This window comes from Beta vulgaris, chromosome 4, assembly GCF_026745355.1.
Source record: "Beta vulgaris subsp. vulgaris cultivar EL10 chromosome 4, EL10.2, whole genome shotgun sequence".
Lineage (NCBI taxonomy): Eukaryota > Viridiplantae > Streptophyta > Magnoliopsida > Caryophyllales > Amaranthaceae > Beta > Beta vulgaris.
This window is the reverse complement of record NC_079205.1, coordinates 30,778,890-30,790,341: the sequence shown is the minus strand read 5'-3', so window position 1 is coordinate 30,790,341 and position 11,452 is coordinate 30,778,890. Positions and strand designations below refer to the sequence as shown.

Sequence of the window (11,452 nt, the reverse complement as noted above, 5' to 3'; positions counted from 1 at the left end):
ATTGTACTTAACTTGTTAACCATCATCTAAAGACAAACTATGATTAAAGTCTATCATGAAAAGATTTTCTATCTTAGTATTAATGTTATTTCATGGATTAAATTCTTTGAAAAATTTTGAGAAGTATCTATTGAAATTACAAGTATTATATATAATTTTTTTTTTCAAGTTCCTGGCGAGCTTTTAGAGTCGAGTAGGTAGAAGCTCAGCTCGATTACTTAGTCATCTAGTCGAGTTTTGACCAAGTTTTGATCGAGTCGATTTCAAATAGCTCATAAGTTATCTCGTCTCGTTTACACCTCTAAGCTGTCACTCTTCCAAATATTGAAATTAAAAATTTGTTATTTTTTCTTTACACTAATAACGGATTGCTAGGACATGAGCTTATTTTATCTCAACACAAGTTCGATAAAAGAAAGTAAATTAATTATTCACGTTCCATAATAGATTAATCCAAATCAAAACTAGGTGAGTGACATGGCAAATCTTATCCAAAACCAAAAACGTTTTTTGTTATGGTAAAACGAAAGGGTGGAAGTTGATTCCACGCGTCACAGTCTAACATTGACACGTTGGAAGGTAAGTATGAGAATTTGAGAATCAAAATCTATTACGGTACTACACTTTCTATAGTGGTATACCCAGACAAATTCTGGGTGCACAAAGCCGGCGCGGGTGACGTGACAGTTCTGTCATTTCCTTCTTAAGTTTAGGCGTCGACTTCTTACCGGCTGTTATTGCCGACATTTAAAGCATTCACTAATGTTGGTCAACGTTACCGACTTGCCGTACTACGCCTTCTTTACTAAAAACTTTTCTTAAAGAAGAACGTATTCGATGTAGATATTCATATGTTAGATAACAAATTAAATGAGCCCTGTACAAATAATTTTCTGTATACCAAGAAGTGTATAACATTGTTAATTTTTTATTTTATATAATTTGTTGATATTCGATATACTTCATCAGTTTGACAATACTCGTTACATTTTTCATTGTAGGAAGTTTCACATTAATTGCTACACTTCCTTTTTTAGGCAATAATCTCTTTCTATCTCTCTCCTTTCACATGAGTCTCTTTTCTTTTTACTCTTTTCTTCGAAAATTGCCTAGGAGTCCGTGAATTGAGAAGTGTAACGAGTAATTTGAAACGGAGGAAGTAGTTAGTTTGTATAATATACTTCCATTTTGTGTAGTTACCTTTTATATAATAAAGTTAATTTTTATATGATATTGTCAATTTTCGCTATTATAATTAGTTTTTTAAGGGATAGGCAGTCAATTTGGGTTCATAATAAATTATTGTGAATTAATGTTGAGTATTAAATTAAGCAAACCAACTAATTACTTGTAGTTACCACTAATCAACAATCAAATGAAAAGTAATAAAACTTAGAACAAATGAGAAAGCAATGAAAAATACACCGAGTAACGTGGGAAAACCCGAGCATCAGGATAAAAAACCCACCAAGTAAGCACCTTTGATTAATGAAGAAAATGGATAAATAATACAAGTATTAATAGAAGTTTTAATGCTATTTTCTCCTCTCCTCTTTCACTAAACCCTAGGTTGATCTCTCTCTATGTGGATGAGTGCCTATAACATAAAAAAGGGGGGTTTATATACTTTTAGGGGATTAATACAAATCAAGGACCGAGATTAAAACATAGAATCGTAAAAAATTCCATCAGATCAGGGTTTCCCGGGTGGGCCCGAAGAATCGCCCTCCCGGGCCCAAGAGCAGCTCGCCCGGGCCGAGAACCTCCTACCACAATCTGTGCAAAGAGCAGACTAAAAGGCCCGTCCGACCAAGGCTCAGCCCGCCCGAGCCCACATTCCCGCCCGGGCCATTGACGAGCTTGCCCGGTGCAGGTTGGTATCCAACCATTTTGCCTAGAGGCAGAAACTTTACCCATGTAGCAGCCCCGCCTAGGCAGCTGGGTTTGCGAGGGTTCCTTGCTCTCGTTTGGGTTGTGCCGCTGGACCGTGGGCCTTGGCTTCGAAGCATGAAGTAGAGCATTGTTTGGTCAATCTCCAAACAAGCCCAACAATCTCCCACTTGGAGATTTGGGCAAACAAAGTTTCAAAAAATAACCAATATTCACCTCCCATGTAAATACCATATACAAACCTAAAAAAATTCATCATCCAAACCCATTATCACCAAAGATGCTTACTCCCCTCCATCTAGCAATGGAGACCAATTGAGGTCCTATACAACCTCAATTTCTCACTAGCTAGGAATCACCTTAGTGAGCATATCCACATGATTTTTTGAACCGGCTATCTTCCTCAAACCCAAGACGCCATCATCCACCAAACTTCTAGTGTAGTGGTAGTGCCTCTTTATGTGCTTGGTTCGGTAGTGAAACATAGGATTTTTAGCCAATTGAACCATACTTTGACTATCACTATGCAGCACACATTATTATGTTTCATGTCCATTTCATCAACGAAATTATGCAACCATTCCATCTCCTTTCTCGCCTCCGACATAGCCACATACTTAGACATTGTAGTTGACATGGAGATACACTTAAGGAGCTTGGACATCCAACTAATGGTCGTACCACTAATAGTGAAAAAATACCCCGAAGTGCTCTTTGGCCAAAGTATAGGGAACAATGGCCATTTGCTCCTTTTCTTCATCCGTTTTGGGTGAATCCTCCTTTGACAACTTGAGGTCAATAGAAAGAGGAGAACTTCGAGGCTTTGGATCAACCATGTTGAACCTCTTTAGCATCTTCTTGACATACTCCTCTTGAGATAACCTCATCAAACCCGCTGATTTATCTCTCAAGATTCTTATGCCAAGTATTTGCTTCGCCTCACCCAAGTCCTTCATCTCAAACTTCTTTGACAAATTTTCTTTCAACTTGTTCACAAGATCCATACTAGAACCCGCAATATGCATATCATTAACATAGAGAAGCAAATAGATACAACCATTTAGGTACCTTTGAAAGTAGCAACAATGGTCTCCATCCGATCTCACAAAACCGTTTCCTGACATGAACATGTCAAACTTCTTGTACCATTGTGTTGGAGCTTTCTTCAACCCATATAAGCTCCTCATGAGCTTGCACACCAAGTTTTCTTTACCCGAAACTTGAAACCCTTCTGGTTGCTTCGTGTAGAGATCCTCTTCCAAATCCCTATGTAAAAACGCGGTTTTCACATCCATTTGCTCAAGAACAAGATTTTCCAAATCCACTATTGCCAACAAAATTCTAATAGTGGCGAGCTTCACAACTAGGGAAAAAATCTCTTGATAGTCAACCTCTTCCTTTTGTGAAAATACTTTCACCACAAGCCTTGCCTTGAGACGGATAGTGCCATCCGGTTCATCCTTCTTACAAAGATCCACTTGTTTAATAATGCTCTATTTCCCTTGGATAGTTCACCGTCACCCGATGGTAATTATAAATTCACTAAACATAATCAAACAAGTATAACTAACATCGTACACTTGCGGTATAAGTTTATCAAATAATTAAACTTATAATTGGGTTGGAAACTAGACTTGAAGATCTTTCCAACGATATATTACATGCGTCAAATGGAGCTCTGTATCAAAAGTTATAGCTGACATCGTCTCCAATATCTTTTGTCAAAAAAACGATAATGAGGTAATTATAATTGGGTTGGAAACTAGACTTGAAGATCTTTCCAACGATATATTGCATGCGTCAAACGGAGCTCCGTATCAAAAGTTATAGCTGTTCGAAGTTGAGTTGGGGAATCTAACGATTACAGGGCAACACGTCCGTGTCACTCGTATTTCTTCATGGCAATAGCTTATCTTCGTATATTAAATTTTATGGTTACAGGTCAGCACGTCCGTGTCATGATTGACACGTCCGTGTTGATCTGCTCCATGACGCGTTTTGCGAATTCGTTTTATTATTTTGGAAAGTTATAATTACTCTTTTATTGGCTTAATTACGGGGGAGAGTTTGTACACACTTTTTTTAGGGTTTTTAGAGAGAAGTTAGAGAGATAAACTTGTAGATCTTCATTGTTGTTCAAGACTCTTCCTTTCTTCCATCAATTCAAGTATTCATTTTCTCCTTCTTTTCCTTTGTTTATTATTATGAATTTCAATTATTTTTCTCTAGTTTGTTTATTTATTTAAATTATGCTTGAGTAGTTTCTTTTATCTATGGTTAAGTTGAACCCTAGTATGATTTAATTCATGATTATTTCTTTAAATCCCCAAATTAATTGTCAATTATTCTTGCTTAATTGATTGCGCATATTCCAATACTAGATTAGGGAGAATTAGTATTGTTATTATTCTATTGTCTTAATCACAACGGGAGTTGGGTTTTGAAGGATTTTGGTGTTTCAATTAAGGACATGAAATTCTCCATGGGAGTAGGTAGAATGGATTGTTATGAAGTTAGAGTGGTGCGTTTAATGTCTTTAATTTGCATGATTCCACAGGAGTAGGTTTGAGGGCTTATTAAGGAACCATAGATACTCAGGAGAGGTCTATGGTATTTATAGGGCGAACTTTTCCTTGTGAACATTAAATTGATTAGTTTGGGGAAGAAATATGATTGTATTAATTCATGATAGTGGGATACTTAACTGTAGAGTCTTTAATTTAAATATTGATTAGTATAGTTGATTGAACGATCATTGATATTAATCTCCTTTAGTCTTACCATTATTTAAAGGCTAATCATAGAACAACTTTCTCTGTGTGGGATCGACTCTGACTTACCCTGCTACGTAGTTAGGAGGTTTAGTTAGGTGTGCGACATGCCTATCAGTTGTGTTGTCTATGTTCAATCCTAAAAGCGTGATAAGCTTGACCCAAAGGCCATTAAATGCTATTTCATAGGATATGATTGTGAAAATTATGGGTATCGTATTTGGGATCCTAAGAACCGTGTGGTGATTAGGCATTGTATGTGACCTTTGATGCGAAATGATTGTATAGGATAACTTTGGTGGAGATTCAATTGAGAAAGGGTGGATTGGAGAAGAGCGAGAAATAGTTGAGGTTGATGATGTTGAAGCTTCTTAACAAGATGTTCAAGCTCCCAATGATGATGAATTTATTAATTTGGAGAATGATCCTCTTGAGGACATGGTTGATGAGGTTCAAGGTGAAGCAAGCACTCCAAAATCTAGCTCCACTCCAAAAATGAGATCTTCAAGGTCTATCAAGCCACTGAATCGATACTCTCCCTCATTGCATCATTTGTTGTTAACCGATGCGGGTGAACCAGAGTACAATGGTGAAACAATGAAGTCTAGTGAATCGTCTAAGTGGGAGCAAGCCATGAAAGATGAGATGGACTCATTGGTGAAGAAAAAGACTTAGGTGTTGTGTGAACTACCCAAGGGAAAGAGAGCATTATTAAACAAGTGGATCTTTCGTAAGAAGGATGAACCGGATGACACTATCCGTTTCAAGACAAGGCTTGTGGTGAAAGGATTTTCACAAACGGAAGAGGTTGACTATCACGAGATTTTTACCCTAGTTGTGAAGCTCACCACTATTAGAATTTTGTTGGCAATAGTGGCTTCGGAAAATCTTTTTCTTGAGCAAATGGATGTGAAAACCGCGTTTTTACATGGGGATTTGGAAGAGGATCTCTACACAAAGCAACCGTAAGGGTTTCCAGTTTCGGGTAAAGAAAACTTGGTGTGCAAGCTTATGAGGAGCTTATATGGGTTGAAGAAAGCTCCAACACAATTTTACAAGGAGTTTGACATGTTCATGTCAGGAAACAGTTTGGTGAGATCGGATGGAGACCATTGTTGCTACTTTCAAAGGTACGTAAATGGTTGTATCTATTTGCTTCTCTATGTTGATGATATGCATATTGCGGGTTCTAATGTGGATCTTGTGAATAAGTTGAAATAAAATTTGTCAAAGAAGTTTGAGATGAAGGGCTTGGGTGAGGCGAAGCAAATACTTGGCATAAGAATCTTGAGAGATAAATCAGCAGATCTTTCAACTTGTTGAATCACCGTCGCCCGACCGGGCGGTTTCTCGGGACGCGTTATTTCACCTTTTTTAGTCGGTTTTGCAAAGAGTATAAATAGATTTTTAGTATTTTCGATTAGGATATCTTATTTTCTACGTTTTTAGGGCTAAACACTTAGTTTTTCTCTCTCTAGTTTTTGTATGAACTTTTACCTTTGAAGATTATAGAGATCGTTGATCTCGTTTCCATTATTCTTCAATCATTAGGTATTCATCTTTACTTTGCTTAATTTATGAATTCTTTTACTTTGATTATATTAATTGAATTTATTATTACCATGAGTTAGTAGTATATTTCTAGGGCTTAGAGAGGGAAGCCATGTTTATACGTTTTTTTATTGTGGTTTGATGTTCTTCAATATTTGGATTGAATTAGAATAATTCTTGTTGATTTGTTATAGTTGTTTAATTCATGTAATTCCGCAATATCATGAGTTATGTTTAGCTAATAAGAATTAGAATCGAAAGATCGTATTCATTAGTGGCAAATACTACTCACTCATGGTAATAATAAATTCAATAAACATAATCAAAGTAAAAGAATTCATTAAATTAAGCAAAGTAAACATGAATACCGAATGATTGAAGAATAATGGAAACGAGATCAACGATCTCTATAATCTTCAAAGGTAAAAGTTCATACAAAAACTAGAGAGAGAAAAACCAAGTGTTTAGCCCTAAAAACGTAGAAAATAAGATATCCTAATCGAAAATACTAAAAATTTATTTATACTCTTTGCAAAACCGGCAAAAAAAGGTGAAATAATGCGTCCCAAGAAACCTCCCGGTCGGGCGACGGTGATTCAACTTATACGACAAAAAGGAAAATCCACCCGGTCGGGCGCGCAAGCGACTTTGGCTCCTTTCTCGCCCGGTTGACCAGGCTAACATGCCTTGCATTCAGGTGAATATTTCATTTCGCCCGGTCGACCGGGCGGGAAAACTGCGATTTTGCGTCAACTTGTAAAGGCTATATCTCTCAACCCAGAAGTCGGATTGGGGCGTGTGACCTATAATTGGAAAGCCCTTGAAGTCTAGTTTTCAACCAAATAGGAATTTCTTGATTATGAATTTTCTATCAAACGTTATGGTCAAAATAGTGAACAGGTGTCAGCTTTGACACTTCTTTCACTAACATTTTGCTTCATTCTAACTCAAAATTGTCCCAAACGGATGCGTTGTGATCCTTGTGCAAGATATATTCATCTTCAGTGATTAATAGGCTTGATCTTAGGTAATCATAATCAATTTTCATAAAAGTAACCTGAAAATCATCAAAACACGCAAACGGGGAGTAGTAGAGCACAACTTACGTAATTCATGCCATTATGCACTTAAATGCTCTAAAAGGAGTTCTAAATGCAATCAAAATGCATCTAAAAACTACGTACAAATGTGACACATCAAACTCTCCCAAGTTAAATCTTTGCTTGTCCTCAAGCAAACAAGACATGAATATGAAAACAATTGCCTCACCCCTCAGACAGGAAAATCACATTTCAAAATATTTTCAAGACTAAGAACCGTTCACGCAGGCAAAATTCAAGTTCAGCCGTTCAGATTAATCTAACTACCAATCGCCCAAGCAAGCAATCAAATGCGGCTGCCTTATATGACATGCAATTCTCGGAAAGGCACTCACTAGGGTGTCACTCATCTAAACATTTTTGTGGCCGGCAATAAATGTGCCCGAACACTCACCATCCCAACCATAAAAACCCTTCCCACTCACATTCTCATGTGTTTAGAAAGATAATAATGCCACTCATCCTAATCACGTCGACTCAAGTAGCGAATGTGCTCTTTAACCTTAACAAACTAACTCCACATCAATCCAATAAACAATGTAAACACAAGCTCAAGAGGACTTTTTCAGGGTTGTAATGGGGCTTAGGTAAGGGTAGGGAATATGTATAGGAAATGTGGTGGAAAAACCTAGAGTGAGGGAGAAAAAGTAACTAGAAGCATCAACTAAAACACAGCCAATAACAATGTCCCAACTCTATGAATCAACAAATTTTTCAATAAACCCATCCTTGAAGCAATGTAATGAATTTTTCTTTGCAAGCAAATGTGAAGGAAAGAATTTTGAACTCTTTGTTTATTTTTATTTTTTTCAATCTTTCTTTTCTTTTTCTTTGCATCTTTTCGATCCAGCAATCAGATTTATTTCACTTTGCTTATTCTTTTCTTTTTCTCAAACTTTGAACCTCACAAAATAAAATCATCTCCATCCAAAGTAATTCATAAAAACCATCTCAGATACTAACTTAGACAGATGCTCCCCCAAGCTAGGCTTGGGATTAATATCAAAATAAGGGTCATGGGCATGTAATGAGGTTTAGTAACATGAAATAGTCATTAGGCTCAGCGGGGCTAAGGAGGATAATAGTATATCAAAAAAATCACTTTGAGGCTCAAGAATCAGACAAAAGGATGCCTCTATCATAGCAATTGCCACAAGTCATCAAATATCAATAAGTACGTTGTCAAATTCAAGATCAGTCAGCTAATGAGGATCTAACACACAAGAAACAGAATGGATATAGAAATATATCCATTGGCGAGAATGAATCCTCACAGTCTAACCAATTCAAGTATGCAGTCAAGATAAGCGCATTATCATCAAAACTCACTTAAGGTCAAAGTATTTAAAGTTCACATTCCAGCATCACAATCTCAGGTGCCCAACTATCTAGATAAATAGCCCAAATACACTTTCAAAGAACATCATGGGGCAAAGGGAAGCAATCACACCAATCCAGTCAAATTGTATTTTTGGTATTTTTTCAGCAATATTTGGTTTTTTTTTTTAAAGCAAATAAATCTAGCCTAAGAAAGCAAAAAAACATCTACACTAAAAGGCAGTAAAAGAGAGAGAAAATACATAAAAAAATCCTCGGTGCCGCAAGATGAACTATAGGATGATGCTCAGAGGAAAAATTAACGTTAGTATACTCCCACTCTCTCACACTCTAAAATGGAAAAAATAAAAATAAAAAGAGATAAGAAAAAAACTACGGGTTGCCTCCTGCTTAGCCCTGGTTTATAAAGGTCCCGCACGATCATATTACCTCCTCAATCTCAAATCAGAGGGGCTTGGCAATGAGCGCCCCCCTCATCAAACATTTTCCTCCTTTTAAGACTGCAACTCTGGCTTGCAGTCAGATATGTTACCTCAGGTGCATAGGTAGAATGCACATTTTCCATAACCACCGATCTTTTTCCCTTTTCAACTTTTGGTCCCTCCAGATCGATAATGCAGGCATCGACTTCATCATCGATGCCTGGGGAAACATCCATAATAAGTGCAACCTCTAGAGGGTCAGCAGAAAGCATGTGGGGTTTTGCAGATAGAACAGTCTCCTCAAGAATATCCATCCTGCAGCAAGTTTGCTCAAGCATAGGAGACTTAACAGCATTGGTTAGTTTAAAAGTGACATTATCATCACCAACACTCAAAGTTAAAGACCAGACTTGACATCTATAACAACACTAGCTGTATACAAAAACGGCCTACCAAGAATAATAGGAATTTGGGCATCCTCCTCCATATCAAGCACAACAAAATCAACAGGAATATAAAACTTTCCCACCCTAATAAGGGACGTCTTCTAAAACACCTAGAGGGTATTTTATAGAAGATCGGACCATTTGCAAAGTAATTTGAGTGCACTTAAGTGCTCCCATATTCAGTTTCTTACAAACAGACAAAGGCATGACAGACACAATGCACCAAATCACACAATGCCTTATCTATAAATAATGCACCTACATGGCAAGGATGGAAAAACTACCAGGATCCTTCAACTTAGGTGGGTTCTATTTTGTAAAACGCACTACACCTTCAGTTAGAGCACTCGATCTACCCCACCAAAGTCTTTCTTTTTAGTAATCATGTCTTTCAAAAACTTAGCATAAACAGGCATTGAGAAATAAGTTCAGTAAAAGGAATTGTTACCTCAAGGTTCTTGACCATAGTCAAGAACTTACCAAGTTGTGATCGACCTTCGACTTCTGCATCCTATGGGGAAAAGGTAGCCTTGGTGTAATAGGCGTTTCATAAACCTTTTCCTTCCGCTTGCTAGTCTGATCTTCTTTAGCTAGTTCGACCTCAGACATCAAACTCTTCTCCGCTTCTTCCTCTACCACCTCTTTCTCCTTGCTAGAAGCAGCATCATCAATGGGCATGGGAGGAGCATCATAAATAGTGCCGCTACAAAGTGTAACGGCATTGACAGTCTCCTTGGGGATGGGTTGCCCCGGCAGATGACCTGGTTGCCTCTGTGCATTATTTCCAGCCACCTGAGCAAGTTGAGTCTCCAAGTGTTTGGTAGTGTTCTTTAATTCCTTAATGCTATCTTCATGACTCTTTTGCATAGAAACCATCATCTTCATCAGATCAGATATGGTAGGCTCTTGAGAGCTGGCATTCTGAGAAGCTTGTTGCTGATAACCTTGGTGTGAAGGCCTATTGAAACTAAGAGAGGGGTTCTGAGGAGCCCCTTGATAATATTGTTGTCTAGCAGCATGTGGTGGTGGGTTTTGATGAGGTGGTTGGTAGGATGTTTGCGGCATAGATTGAGGGTTATGAACATTATTGTTTTGTAGGAAAAATTAGGATGATCTCTCCAACCTGGGTTGTATGTGTTAGAGTATGGGTTGTGTGGGGGTCTGTGCTGAAAAACATTTGCATGCTCCATCTGATTCGAATCACGGTAATTGTAGCAACAATCATGACCAAAGTGGCCTTGAACACCACACACCTCACAAAAGGAAGAAGTAAGAGGAGCCATGGAAGACATCGCATTAATACTCATAGGAGGAGTACTAGACTGCAAAGATTTCGGTGAGTGCATCTTCATGCTCAACTAGGCTACTTGTGAAGACAACAAGGCATATGCATCAGCATCCAACTTTTTTTTTGTAATAATCCTAGAAGAACTATGATCATTCGCTGCTAAGTTGGCCAGAAAATTATACCCTTCATCCACCTCCTTATCTAAGAAGACTCCCCCTGCAGATGAATCAAATGTACTTTTGATATGGGGTTTTAGACCGTTGTAGAATGCTTGGGTGATGAACCACTTGTCCAGATTGTGGTGTGGCCATTATCTCTGCAGATCCTTGAACCTATTCCATGCTTCCTTCAGTATTTCATCGGGTTCTTGTTGAAAGGTAGCAAGCTTATGTCTTATTTTTGCAGTCTTGGTAGGAGGGTAGTACTCTTTCAGGAATGCTTCAGATATAGCACTCCACTCAGTTTCATTAACATCCTTAAGCCATTTATATACCTTATTCTTTAATGAGAATTCGAAGACCATGACCTTCAACTGATCAGGAGTGACCCCTTGGTGCTTAACGGTACGACAAAGTTGTTGAAACCGTTGTAAATGATTTGCATGGTCTTCATATGGATGCCCGCCAAATTGGTTATGTTGGATCAT

At 37.8% G+C, this 11,452-nt stretch overlaps 1 non-coding gene across 1 annotated transcript; it reads left to right on the top strand.

The window, feature by feature from the left end:
• The first annotated feature begins 11,099 nt into the window (after positions 1-11,099).
• Positions 11,100-11,206, top strand: LOC125497159 (small nucleolar RNA R71). Its single transcript, XR_007273799.1, has one exon. It is a non-coding gene; the product is annotated as a small nucleolar RNA R71 (small nucleolar RNA).
• Positions 11,207-11,452: the final 246 nt, after the last annotated feature.